The sequence below is a fragment of the Anomaloglossus baeobatrachus genome, chromosome 3 (genome assembly GCF_048569485.1).
Source record: "Anomaloglossus baeobatrachus isolate aAnoBae1 chromosome 3, aAnoBae1.hap1, whole genome shotgun sequence".
Lineage (NCBI taxonomy): Eukaryota > Metazoa > Chordata > Amphibia > Anura > Aromobatidae > Anomaloglossus > Anomaloglossus baeobatrachus.
In genome coordinates, this window is record NC_134355.1 from 394091053 (window position 1) to 394106130 (window position 15078).

Genomic DNA, 15078 nt, shown 5'->3' on the forward strand with positions numbered 1-15078 from the left:
AAAAGAAAAAGATGCTTTGCATGAAGCACTCTCAAAAATACGCGTGCCTTTCCCGTCCCCTGGCTGACCCAGGGGAAGAAAAGTCCTCTGAGAGCCATGACTTGTTCATCTTGGTTCTTTTAGAGACACAGCGAGGGGACTCCAACCACAGTCTCCGGTTGCCACTCACTGGGCCACACACACCCCACTTGACTGGCATCGGTTGAGCTCCCTTTTGAAAAAGAAAAAGATGCTTTGCATGAAGCACTCTCAAAAATACGCGTGCCTTTCCCGTCCCCTGGCTGACCCAGGGGAAGAAAAGTCCTCTGAGAGCCATGACTTGTTCATCTTGGTTCTTTTAGAGACACAGCGAGGGGACTCCAACCACAGTCTCCCTCGTTGCCACTCACTGGGCCACACACACCCCACTTGACTGGCATCGGTTGAGCTCCCTTTTGAAAAAGAAAAAGATGCTTTGCATGAAGCACTCTCAAAAATACGCGTGCCTTTCCCGTCCCCTGGCTGACCCAGGGGAAGAAAAGTCCTCTGAGAGCCATGACTTGTTCATCTTGGTTCTTTTAGAGACACAGCGAGGGGACTCCAACCACAGTCTCCCTCGTTTCCACTCACTGGGCCACACACACCCCACTTGACTGGCATCGGTTGAGCTCCCTTTTGAAAAAGAAAAAGATGCTTTGCATGAAGCACTCTCAAAAATACGCGTGCCTTTCCCGTCCCCTGGCTGACCCAGGGGAAGAAAAGTCCTCTGAGAGCCATGACTTGTTCATCTTGGTTCTTTTAGAGACACAGCGAGGGGACTCCAACCACAGTCTCCCTCGTTTCCACTCACTGGGCCACACACACCCCACTTGACTGGCATCGGTTGAGCTCCCTTTTGAAAAAGAAAAAGATGCTTTGCATGAAGCACTCTCAAAAATACGCGTGCCTTTCCCGTCCCCTGGCTGACCCAGGGGAAGAAAAGTCCTCTGAGAGCCATGACTTGTTCATCTTGGTTCTTTTAGAGACACAGCGAGGGGACTCCAACCACAGTCTCCCTCGTTTCCACTAACTGGGCCACACACACCCCACTTGACTGGCATCGGTTGAGCCCCCTTTTGAAAAAGAAAAAGATGCTTTGCATGAAGCACTCTCAAAAATACGCGTGCCTTTCCCGTCCCCTGGCTGACCCAGGGGAAGAAAAGTCCTCTGAGAGCCATGACTTGTTCATCTTGGTTCTTTTAGAGACACAGCGAGGGGACTCCAACCACAGTCTCCCTGGTTGCCACTCACTGGGCCACACACACCCCACTTGACTGGCATCGGTTGAGCTCCCTTTTGAAAAAGAAAAAGATGCTTTGCATGAAGCACTCTCAAAAATACGCGTGCCTTTCCCGTCCCCTGGCTGACCCAGGGGAAGAAAAGTCCTCTGAGAGCCATGACTTGTTCATCTTGGTTCTTTTAGAGACACAGCGAGGGGACTCCAACCACAGTCTCCCTCGTTTCCACTCACTGGGCCACACACACCCCACTTGACTGGCATCGGTTGAGCTCCCTTTTGAAAAAGAAAAAGATGCTTTGCATGAAGCACTCTCAAAAATACGCGTGCCTTTCCCGTCCCCTGGCTGACCCAGGGGAAGAAAAGTCCTCTGAGAGCCATGACTTGTTCATCTTGGTTCTTTTAGAGACACAGCGAGGGGACTCCAACCACAATCTCCCTCGTTTCCACTCACTGGGCCACACACACCCCACTTGACTGGCATCGGTTGAGCTCCCTTTTGAAAAAGAAAAAGATGCTTTGCATGAAGCACTCTCAAAAATACGCGTGCCTTTCCCGTCCCCTGGCTGACCCAGGGGAAGAAAAGTCCTCTGAGAGCCATGACTTGTTCATCTTGGTTCTTTTAGAGACACAGCGAGGGGACTCCAACCACAGTCTCCCTCGTTTCCACTCACTGGGCCACACACACCCCACTTGACTGGCATCGGTTGAGCTCCCTTTTGAAAAAAGAAAAAGATGCTTTGCATGAAGCACTCTCAAAAATACGCGTGCCTTTCCCGTCCCCTGGCTGACCCAGGGGAAGAAAAGTCCTCTGAGAGCCATGACTTGTTCATCTTGGTTCTTTTAGAGACACAGCGAGGGGACTCCAACCACAGTCTCCCTGGTTGCCACTCACTGGGCCACACACACCCCACTTGACTGGCATCGGTTGAGCTCCCTTTTGAAAAAGAAAAAGATGCTTTGCATGAAGCACTCTCAAAAATACGCGTGCCTTTCCCGTCCCCTGGCTGACCCAGGGGAAGAAAAGTCCTCTGAGAGCCATGACTTGTTCATCTTGGTTCTTTTAGAGACACAGCGAGGGGACTCCAACCACAGTCTCCCTCGTTGCCACTCACTGGGCCACACACACCCCACTTGACTGGCATCGGTTGAGCTCCCTTTTGAAAAAGAAAAAGATGCTTTGCATAAAGCACTCTCAAAAATACGCGTGCCTTTCCCGTCCCCTGGCTGACCCAGGGGAAGAAAAGTCCTCTGAGAGCCATGACTTGTTCATCTTGGTTCTTTTAGAGACACAGCGAGGGGACTCCAACCACAGTCTCCCTCGTTTCCACTCACTGGGCCACACACACCCCACTTGACTGGCATCGGTTGAGCTCCCTTTTGAAAAAGAAAAAGATGCTTTGCATGAAGCACTCTCAAAAATACGCGTGCCTTTCCCGTCCCCTGGCTGACCCAGGGGAAGAAAAGTCCTCTGAGAGCCATGACTTGTTCATCTTGGTTCTTTTAGAGACACAGCGAGGGGACTCCAACCACAGTCTCCCTGGTTGCCACTCACTGGGCCACACACACCCCACTTGACTGGCATCGGTTGAGCTCCCTTTTGAAAAAGAAAAAGATGCTTTGCATGAAGCACTCTCAAAAATACGCGTGCCTTTCCCGTCCCCTGGCTGACCCAGGGGAAGAAAAGTCCTCTGAGAGCCATGACTTGTTCATCTTGGTTCTTTTAGAGACACAGCGAGGGGACTCCAACCACAGTCTCCCTCGTTGCCACTCACTGGGCCACACACACCCCACTTGACTGGCATCGGTTGAGCTCCCTTTTGAAAAAAAAAAAGATGCTTTGCATAAAGCACTCTCAAAAATACGCGTGCCTTTCCCGTCCCCTGGCTGACCCAGGGGAAGAAAAGTCCTCTGAGAGCCATGACTTGTTCATCTTGGTTCTTTTAGAGACACAGCGAGGGGACTCCAACCACAGTCTCCCTCGTTTCCACTCACTGGGCCACACACACCCCACTTGACTGGCATCGGTTGAGCTCCCTTTTGAAAAAGAAAAAGATGCTTTGCATGAAGCACTCTCAAAAATACGCGTGCCTTTCCCGTCCCCTGGCTGACCCAGGGGAAGAAAAGTCCTCTGAGAGCCATGACTTGTTCATCTTGGTTCTTTTAGAGACACAGCGAGGGGACTCCAACCACAGTCTCCCTCGTTTCCACTCACTGGGCCACACACACCCCACTTGACTGGCATCGGTTGAGCTCCCTTTTGAAAAAGAAAAAGATGCTTTGCATGAAGCACTCTCAAAAATACGCGTGCCTTTCCCGTCCCCTGGCTGACCCAGGGGAAGAAAAGTCCTCTGAGAGCCATGACTTGTTCATCTTGGTTCTTTTAGAGACACAGCGAGGGGACTCCAACCACAGTCTCCCTCGTTTCCACTAACTGGGCCACACACACCCCACTTGACTGGCATCGGTTGAGCCCCCTTTTGAAAAAGAAAAAGATGCTTTGCATGAAGCACTCTCAAAAATACGCGTGCCTTTCCCGTCCCCTGGCTGACCCAGGGGAAGAAAAGTCCTCTGAGAGCCATGACTTGTTCATCTTGGTTCTTTTAGAGACACAGCGAGGGGACTCCAACCACAGTCTCCCTGGTTGCCACTCACTGGGCCACACACACCCCACTTGACTGGCATCGGTTGAGCTCCCTTTTGAAAAAGAAAAAGATGCTTTGCATGAAGCACTCTCAAAAATACGCGTGCCTTTCCCGTCCCCTGGCTGACCCAGGGGAAGAAAAGTCCTCTGAGAGCCATGACTTGTTCATCTTGGTTCTTTTAGAGACACAGCGAGGGGACTCCAACCACAGTCTCCCTGGTTGCCACTCACTGGGCCACACACACCCCACTTGACTGGCATCGGTTGAGCTCCCTTTTGAAAAAGAAAAAGATGCTTTGCATGAAGCACTCTCAAAAATACGCGTGCCTTTCCCGTCCCCTGGCTGACCCAGGGGAAGAAAAGTCCTCTGAGAGCCATGACTTGTTCATCTTGGTTCTTTTAGAGACACAGCGAGGGGACTCCAACCACAGTCTCCCTCGTTTCCACTCACTGGGCCACACACACCCCACTTGACTGGCATCGGTTGAGCTCCCTTTTGAAAAAGAAAAAGATGCTTTGCATGAAGCACTCTCAAAAATACGCGTGCCTTTCCCGTCCCCTGGCTGACCCAGGGGAAGAAAAGTCCTCTGAGAGCCATGACTTGTTCATCTTGGTTCTTTTAGAGACACAGCGAGGGGACTCCAACCACAGTCTCCCTCGTTTCCACTAACTGGGCCACACACACCCCACTTGACTGGCATCGGTTGAGCCCCCTTTTGAAAAAGAAAAAGATGCTTTGCATGAAGCACTCTCAAAAATACGCGTGCCTTTCCCGTCCCCTGGCTGACCCAGGGGAAGAAAAGTCCTCTGAGAGCCATGACTTGTTCATCTTGGTTCTTTTAGAGACACAGCGAGGGGACTCCAACCACAGTCTCCCTGGTTGCCACTCACTGGGCCACACACACCCCACTTGACTGGCATCGGTTGAGCTCCCTTTTGAAAAAGAAAAAGATGCTTTGCATGAAGCACTCTCAAAAATACGCGTGCCTTTCCCGTCCCCTGGCTGACCCAGGGGAAGAAAAGTCCTCTGAGAGCCATGTCCACATTGTCAGTGGACAGACACGTGTGCTTATCTGCCAGCAGACCCACAGCAGCACTGAAGACAGGTTCCGAGAGAACGCTGGCTGCAGGACACGACAAGATCCCCAAGACGTACGTGGCGAGCTCAGGCAATTTATCAAGATTGGAAGCCAAGAATGAGCAGGGCTCAAGTTGCACATTAATGGAATCGATGTTTCCTTGCATATACTCATATATCTGTGTGTCCTCCTCTTTTTCCTTGTCCAGCTCTTTTGTTTTCGCATGAGTATATGTCCTTGTCACTTTCCCATGTGTTGTGAGTTGTTTGTGACCTTTTGGACACCTTTGAGGGTGTTTTCTAGGTGTTTTTCTGTGTTTGTGATTGCCTGCCATTGTTTCCTATGCAGTTCGAGTTCGGTTCGTCGAACGTTCGACGAACCGAATTCGAACGGGAGGTCCGTTCGGCGAACCAACCTCGAGCCGAACCGCGACCGGTTCGCTCATCTCTACTTTTAAGAAATATACAGGCATCGCTGAAAACGTTGGCACCCTTTCTAAAGAAAAAACAAAAAAAAAAAGAATTTCTCCTATAAAATTATTACAATTATTCATATTTTCTTATGCACGTTTATTTACTTTGTATATTTTGTAACAACAACAAAAAATCCCAGAAAAAAGCAAATTGGTCTTCATTTCACACAAAAGTTCAAGAATGGGCCAGAAAAAAATTGTTGTCACCTTTCCAAAGTAGTGGGTAAACAACTTTGTTTCAAGCATGTGATGCTCATTGAAATTCACCTGTGGCAAGGGGAGAAGTTGACTCAATCTTTGCATTGTGTCTCTGTGTGTGCCACACTAAGCATGGAAAAAGAAACGTGTTCCAGCTCACCGCTCTGGTGTGTAAGTCTGAGGAGTAGACCAGCTGATCCTGCATGGAAATCCCAGGCATAAGGGGATAATAGCAGATATAAAGTAACGAAAATCCAGCGGATCACAGGCAGATGAATTAAAAACTTTCCTTTATTTTCATCGCTTTAAATGGATAGACAGCATTCACAAGGCACAGTTCATCCAACGCGTTTCGACATAACGCAGTGTCGTAAGTTCTTATTCATGGATATATAACAACTGGTACAATACCTCTATATATAATACAAACAGTCTTCCCTTTTGCTAGGGATCCAACCCACAATCAATTAGTTGATTACATCATTAATTACTCTACATGTGTTGGATACCTGCAGCAGGGAAATAGAGAAAGAACACTATAAGGTTTAAAAACATACAAAAAAGAAAAAAAAAACTTTTCTCCTCTTTTCATGTAAAAACAGTTCTATATGAATAATAATTTTTCTCAGTCAGTTATATTGCATGATCATATCTTGGCGTATGTTGAGCCCTGCAGGAGTCCTAGTATTTAATTTAAATATCCAGAAGGATTCACGGTTAAAAACTTTCCTGTGGAAATCTCCCCCCTCTCTAATTTATTGACCTTTTCTATGGCTCTAAAACGGAAACCTTTCAAATTACCACCATGGCACATCGCAAAAGGTTTAGTAACCGCAGAAGAGCCGCACAGATTTATTTTGTTCAAGTCAGAAATATGGCGCCTAATCTGATTTTTTAGTGGCCCTATCGTGCAACCCACATATTGTTTACAGCAAACAATGCAATCAATCAAATATATGACCCCTTCACTATTGCAATTCATATATTTATTAATTTGATAGCAAGTTTTAGTAGAAAAGGAACTAAAGGAATCTCCCTTCAATACATACTGGCATACTTTGCATGGGTAGTGACCACACCTAAAAAAGCCTGTTTGTGTGAGCCAGGTATTATTCAGACTAGTAGGGTTTTTGTAATGACTTGGACAAAAAATATTTCCCAATGTTGTAGCCCGTTTAGGGACAAATTTAATAGAATTTTCTTTAAGTGTAGTAGCTAAAATTGGGTTTTGATTCAAAAGTGGGATATGTTTTTTTTATAATTTTGATTATGTCTTTATATTGAGGACTAAATTTTGTAGTAAAAACTATTGATGAAGTTGTATATGAATTTCGTTTATTAGAGTTTTTTCTTTCATTATCCACCAATAAATCCTGTCTATTTGTGTTCTCAATACATTTTTCTGCTTTGTCCAAAGTCCACCTAGGATAACCCCTATTCTGAAGTCTATTAAAAACTATATCTTTTTGCTTAATGAAATTTATATTGTCACTACAATTTCTATGAATTCTGATTAGTTCACCCGTGGGAATATTACCTACCACATGCGGAGGGTGGCAGGAGCTGGCATGTAGGATGGAGTTATTATCAGTTGGCTTTCTATATGGACTAATCTCAATTGAACCATTATACACATGGCCTATCAGTTTAATATCTAAAAAAAAATTTTGATTTCTGAGTATTAGATGTAAATTTTAGATTACATATATTATTATTCATATATGTGATAAGTTGCTCTGGCTGAAAAATTCCCTCTCTCCATATAATTATCAAATCGTCTATGTAACGACCGCAAATTATTATATTGTCTTTAAATGGATTTGACTCACAGAAAATATGATTTTCTTCCCAGACTGCGACTACCAGGTTAGCTAATGAGGGGGAAAATTTCCCCCCCATGCTAACTCCCTGTCTCTGTAAAAATAATTTTTTATTAAACTCAAAAAAATTATGTTTGAGTAAAAATTTTGTTGATAAGAATAAAAAGTCTTTAATTTCTGGAGTATAAGAACTATATTTCTGTAAAAAATATGTCAAACTATTCAATATGATATTATGCGGGAGAGAGGGATAAAGGCTCTCTATATCCCAGGTTAACCATATATAATCTTTTTGCCATGCCACATTGTTCATACCATTGATTACCGATTTGGTGTCACGAATATAGCCAGGCAGATCTTGAACCAAAGGTTGTAGGTAAAAATCTACCCAAGCTCCCAACTTTTCAGTTATTGATCCGATTCCTGCAATGGTCGGTCTAAATGGTGGAGGGAATTTATTTTTGTGGATTTTTGGTAATGCATGATATATTGGCACAATGGGATGTTCCACATATAGATATTTTAGTAAATCCTCATCAATCGCTTCTAGGTGACTGAACACCCTCCTCAAGTAATTTCAATAAACCCACTTTGAAGTCTGGGGTGGGATCTCTATGTAGAGGTATACAGTGCCTACAAGTAGTATTCAACCCCCTGCAGATTTAGCAGGTTTACACATTCGGAATTAACTTGGCATTGTGACATTTGGACTGTAGATCAGCCTGGAAGTGTGAAATGCACTGCAGCAAAAAAGAATGTTATTTCTTTTTTTATTTTTTTTTTTAAATTGGGAAAAGTTTATTCAGAGGGTCATTTATTATTCAACGCCTCAAACCACAAGAATTCTGTTTGGTTCCCCTAAAGTATTAAGAAGTATTTCAGGCACAAAGAACAATGAGCTTCACATGTTTGGATTAATTATCTCTTTTTCCAGCCTTTTCTGACTAATTAAGACCCTCCCCAAACTTGTGAACAGCACTCATACTTGGTCAACATGGGAAAGACAAAGGAGCATTCCAAGGCCATCAGAGACAAGATCGTGGAGGGTCACAAGGCTATGCAAGGGGTACAAAACCCTTTCCAAGGAGTTGGGCCTACCTGTCTCCACTGTTGGGAGCATCATCCGGAAGTGGAAGGCTCATGGAACTACTGTTAGCCTTCCACGGCCTGGACAGCCTTTGAAAGTTTCCACCCGTGCCGAGGCCAGGCTTGTCCAAAGAGTCAAGGCTAACCCACCTTTTACAGTTCAGGTTCGCTCATCATTACTGGCAGGGCCGGACTGGGACTGAAATTCAGCCCTGGAACTCAAACCAAAGCAGCCCACATGCAAAAATCGCTTTCCAAAAAAATAACCATTTGCATTAGCATTGTGGTAAATTTAGCACTGCAATACATACTTGTACGCATGCAGCACCAGTACTGTAGCTGGAACTTGCCATAAAGATATGTGTAATTACCATAACAGAAAAGAGTAATGGTTTTAAATATTTTTTATTAAACGTATAGAATATACTAACATCATCCTTCTCAAAATAAAACAATTAAATATGTGCAGCATGTCATAAAGAAAAAAATTGACATAAAAATGTGCAATATACAAGGATTGTCCACTACTCAAGACATCCCATTCTCACTTAATATATTACCCCATGTAAAATAATATTCACCTATACTCGCCTCTGCTGATGGCCCTGTTTCAGCAAATTTGGTATGGAGTAACCTGGGGTTTGAATGACAATATGTTGCATCAGCCCTGCAGCTAACAAGTGGTTGCCAATGGGCTGCTTCATACCCACCATGGAAACTGATAAGCAGATGTGCTGCTGCTCTTTCTCTGGATAAGAGTTCAGCAGTCCATTAGCAGCTGCTGATTGGCTGCGGGGCTCATGTGACATGTCATGCAAGCCCTAGGAGACCCAGCGCCGATGTAGCTGGAAAGGTGCTCCACCAGAGTTGGTAACAGTCTGTCATTTAGAAGGGGCAACATAGTAATTGAGAAGGCATTGTCTGTATAGTGGACAGCCCCTTTAAAAACAAAAGTGCAATGCTTCCAAGTCATCGAAACACTCAAGCTTATGTATGTAGTCAAATTATTTATGAAGCAAAAATAAATAACATCTCCAAACACTGATTAATTGCATCAGTATTCTATGACTGTTTTGCAATTTTATACACCGTAATACCTGGAAAGTTATTTCCATGGAATAAAACTTTAAACATGATACTAGTGTGTTCCAAGCTCTCTAGATGTAGAAAACGTATTTTTACAGCATAGAAGTATTTATGTTACAAACAACATATAAATTGTTGCAATACTGCCACGTTACGTTAGCTTAATTCAAGTAAGTGCAACTGAATTCAAGTAAGTGCAACTCAAAAAACGCAAACCCATACAACTAAACAAACACTGATGTAACATACAAAATACTGTAAGGACCTATATGCCAGCTACTTTGCACATTCCTTCAGAACAATAGGAAGTTACCTTCATTCCCTAAAAGTAAACCTGTGGTGATGTACCTGTATACGGTAGTACACACCATTCCTGAGTTAAAGTCAATGTCAAAGTAAAAAAAAGAGAACTTCGTACAAGTACCGTATTGCACATCCTTTTTCTAATGTAATCAAAAAGGAATGGTGATATCAGATTACTTAAGGCATCAACAAACTTGACAACAGATTGCTTTTTTCAGACAGTTTGTCAATAATATCATCTCCATCAAGTTTCATCAGTATGTCCTTTTCTGTAGCCATTAGCATGAAAGATTCTAAATGATTCTGATTCATGCTATTTCTTAATCTATTCTTTATAAATTTCAAAGTCGAGAAGCTTCGTTCACAAGCAACTTGTGTAATGGAGAGACTTAGAAGAAATTTGTATGCCTGTCCAATGATGTTATAAGCATCAGTTAATAAATTGTAGCGCTGTAGTAACTGATAGACACAAAAAGAACAGTTCTTGCATGATGAGCAAGTTTTATTCACCAATTCGGTGTCATCAGTGCTTTCATCTTCTGGACTGGTGTCTACTGCCACTCTAATATTGTATTCTTCTAATGGAGATTTCTTCAATTTCTCCCAGTGCGAAGCCAGGCTGTACAGCTCACTGCGAAGATTCTCGGGTGTTGCTCTCTCATCAAATGTAATCAATAGTTTGCTTGTCTCTTCCAAAGCAGGACTATTTAATCCATTTTCTCTTATGCTTTCAAAGTTCCTTGGATCAAGGCAGGCAAAGTCTGTATATATTGTCCCATTTGCTGAGAAACGTCTCTCCATGCTCTGTGTGACAACGTCCAAGATTACATTATGGACTTACACCTCGTATGCAGTTACTGCATTTGCATGTACCTCATCTTCCGCTACTTCACCTGCCATTCGTTTTTTCCTTCTAATTCTTTTCTCAGGCATAGAATTTTCGATTTCAATGCTAAATTCTCCATATTTCTCCAGAAGCTGGTCATTAGCCCATTTCACAAAATTATTTGCAGCTTCTTTGACATCATCAAATGATCTAGCACAGCTTTTTAGAGTCTCCTGTACGTCCATCACCATCCGATAAGCTGCTAAAATATCCATGCCCGATGTGTGTAGATACTTAGATAATGGAGTGGTTAGTTGAAATATGCGTAGAAAAATTTGGGCTGTAATGAGCGTTTGATATCGAAGAAGGCTGTCACAGTATCCTTTCGCTTTTGCACGAGCATCTGCATTATTCTTGCTTGAAGTATGGAAAATTGTAAGCACCACAATGAGGTAGACATATAAAGCAGAATCTGGCTTGCCAAAGGATCCAAAAACCTTTTTCAAAGCAACATCTTTTGACCACCAACGTGTTTCAGCTATTGGTGAAAGCTTGCGATGAAGAGGGTCCTGGCTTACGGTCTCCCACAAATTCATTCGAATATATGAGTCTTTAATGAACATTGCTACATCATTGAGCAGCATAAATAATGATGCACTTTGCAAAGTAGTCTTAGTGGTGTCTGACAAAACTAGGTTTAGGATATGTGAATAACACCACACATGTATTTGGCCAGGAGAGACAGTTGTTAACCAAGTGGAAAAGCCATTGTAAATCCCTTGCATATTAGCAGCTCCATCAGTGGAATTTCCAATGCATTTAGTCACATCTATGTTGCATGAAGTGAGAACTTTCATTAGAAGCTGGTGTATTGCTTCACTGGTGGTTAATCTGCAGTCACCTACTGCAAGTAGCCTTTCATGAATTTGGTTAGTGACATACCGAATTATAACGGTCATCTGATCCTTTGATGTTATATCTTGTGATGTAAGCAAGAAGGAGAAAAAAGTACACATAATAGGGGCGCACATCAGAATCATACAATGTTTTAATATACAATAAATTTTATTGGGTCAAAGGGGACAAGGACATCATAAAAACTTTAAAATACACATATAACATATGACCTCACTGATACTCCAATTGAAATGAATAACATTCCATACAAATAGACAAATGGTAGTTCAATCCATAAACAACAGTGTGTGGCATGCAGAGGACCCTTCTTAATCACAAAAATGAGGACAAATTACCTAGTGAAATAATTAACACCAAGGTAGCTAGCACACAGAAAGAGCCCTCAAATTGGTAATCCAAAGGTTGTATCACGACTGAGGACTGTGCCTGTATCAATGATATACAAATCCGGCCCATCCAAATGCCTCCCTAACACTATATCTGAAGTAATACAGATTATAAATAATAGTGTGGGATGATATAATAGATCAAAAATGGCCAGACACTGGGTGAGCTGGATGCAATTAGATGAAAAAAGGACACATGACATCAGATAACAATGTGAAACAACAAGTCCCCGCCAGGAGCTATATCTGTACCAATACAACCAGGAGCCGCTGATCACACTTGCTGCATAGCAATCTGTAGCAGAGGGTGCCAGGAACGCCTAGGCTGACATGAATATAAGTACAAAGGGGAGTATAAAGGCTCTCCACCCATATAAAGTGCATGTGCCTTGGCACATGCAAAGGAATATTTGCCAGACACAAGGGAGGATCACAAAGGCATACCCATTGACCACTCAAGCAGTGTGGGGGTCAAACAGGTGTGATTACCAGCCGGGCCCGGCGCAGTCAAAGTAATGCATGCACGGATTGTGCAGAGGAGTAAAAGCGAGGTCAGCAAGAAGCCCAACGCGTTGCGCTGACTAGCAGCTTCCCCTGACGAAGCTGCTAGTCAGCGCAACGCGTTGGGCTTCTTGCTGACCTCGCTTTTACTCCTCTGCACAATCCGTGCATGCATTACTTTGACTGCGCCGGGCCCGGCTGGTAATCACACCTGTTTGACCCCCACACTGCTTGAGTGGTCAATGGGTATGCCTTTGTGATCCTCCCTTGTGTCTGGCAAATATTCCTTTGCAGGTGCCAAGGCACATGCACTTTATATGGGTGGAGAGCCTTTATACTCCCCTTTGTACTTATATTCATGTCAGCCTAGGCATTCCTGGCACCCTATGCTACAGATTGCTATGCAGCAAGTGTGATCAGCGGCTCCTGGTTGTATTGGTACAGATATAGCTCCTGGCGGGGACTTGTTGTTTCACATTGTTATCTGATGTCATGTGTCCTTTTTTCATCTAATTGCATCCAGCTCACCCAGTGTCTGGCCATTTTTGATCTATTATATCATCCCACACTATTATTTATAATCTGTATTACTTCAGATATAGTGTTAGGGAGGCATTTGGATGGGCCGGATTTGTATATCATTGATACAGTCACAGTCCTCACTCGTGATACAACCTTTGGATTACCAATTTGAGGGCTCTTTCTGTGTGCTAACTACCTTGGTATTAATTATTTCACTAGGTAATTTGTCCTCATTTTTGTGATTAAGAAGGGTCCTCTGCATGCCACACACTGTTGTTTATGGATTGAACTACCATTTGTCTATTTGTATGGAATGTTATTCATTTCAATTGGAGTATCAGTGAGGTCATATGTTATATGTGTATTTTAAAGTGATTTTGACTTTTCTCATGCTCTTCCAATCTTTGATGAACGTGCTTGCGATCTTTGAACCCATACATGAATGGACCAGTTGAAGAAGATTTTGAAAATGCCAGACAGACAGTACAAAAAAATAATTTGTTTTCAGTGTCATAAGTTAGCCATCTTCGGTTTGTTCCATCTTTGGGAAAGAAGGCTTTTTGTAAATTAGGATCTTGTGTATCTTGTTTAGGGTGATATTTCAAAAATAAAGACAATTGGACTTTTGAAGGACGTGCAAAATAGTTGATGCTTTCTCCAGAGGTGGGTTCCACACTGGAAGAAGCACTATCTGATGGTGGATACACATTGGAACATGGAGCAACAGATTGAGCAGTTGAATCCACATGTACAATACTGGATACCGATGCAACTGGCTCAGATGCAGTACGTGGTGGAGAGGGATCTCCAATACCGCCCTATTTAATATAACCTCTGGTTCAGCATCACTTGAAGAAGAATCTAAACTAGTTACTTCTTGAGATGTTATTTCAGTTTCAGTTTCTGTAAGAGGCAGATTAGCAGCTGTTTGTGCTGTGGCTTGACCAGTTGTGCCACGTGAGAACAAGTCTGATAACTTTGCACATTTTGCAGCATCAGCTTCTAGTCTCCTCTTCCTTTTTTCCCTGACCTTCTCTGTGCCACCTTTCCTTTTTTTGGCAGTGTTTGGATCCATTTCACAGCAGTAAAAGCAAGCTGTGAATGAAATAATGAAATATAATTGCTTTGTGTAACCTAAGTTAGGCTATGTCCACACTTCAGTTTTTTCCTGATCAGATCCGATCAGTTTTTGTGTGCCAAAACCAGTAGTGAACCTTGCAGAGAAAAACTATAATTGAAAGATTGACTCCTGTTCTGGGTTTTTGAGTCACTACTGGTTTTGGAACACAAAAAACAGCAGGGGTTATATACAAGCAGGCAGCCCCCCAGCAGGGGTTATACGGGCAGCCCCCCAGCAGGGATTATACAGGCCCCCCAGCAGGGGTTATATACAAGCAGGCAGCCTCCCAGCAGGGGTTATACAGGCCCCCAGGCAGGGCCCAGCAGTGCCACCTGCCACCCTCACCCCCCCATCCCTGCAGCCCCAGTCCAGATGTTGGCGAGTTGGCTTACTGCTGTGCTCAGGAGCCTGATGCAGCGGGGCAGAGATTCCAGTGTCCGCTGGCTGCCGGGTGTCTTCTCAGCCAGGTCAGCTCCAGCCTCCTCCACTCTGCCACTGCGCACACAGGGAGGGAGCGAGACATCCAGGGCTCCTCGGGGACAAGTGCCAGTCCCGGCCGGTGGGGTCACACCACCGGTGTCCGCCGTTTTGCCGGTTCGTGGGAGGGAGAGAGAGAGATGTGTGGGCTGCAGCTGCTCTCACTCTCCGCCTACAAAGAACGCGCTGGGCGACGGCTGATTTCGTCACAGCCGGGCCGCAGCGCAGCAGCAGGTCTGAGAGAGTGAGAGACTGTGTGAGTGATGCTGTGCGACTGCGACCAGTGACGTCAGTGGTGGCGCACTGGCGGTATAATACCGGCGGCGGCCAGCAGCATTGAAAATTGGCGGCGGGGGCCACTCACTGGACCCCGCCGCTATAGTGG

The 15078-nt window shown here is 44.2% G+C and overlaps 1 protein-coding gene across 2 annotated transcripts in view; it reads right to left on the minus strand.

Moving 5' to 3' along the window:
• COL19A1 (collagen type XIX alpha 1 chain) overlaps nucleotides 1–15078 on the minus strand; it is a 1307565-nt gene that overhangs the window by 1055314 nt on the left and 237173 nt on the right. The window lies entirely within an intron of this gene.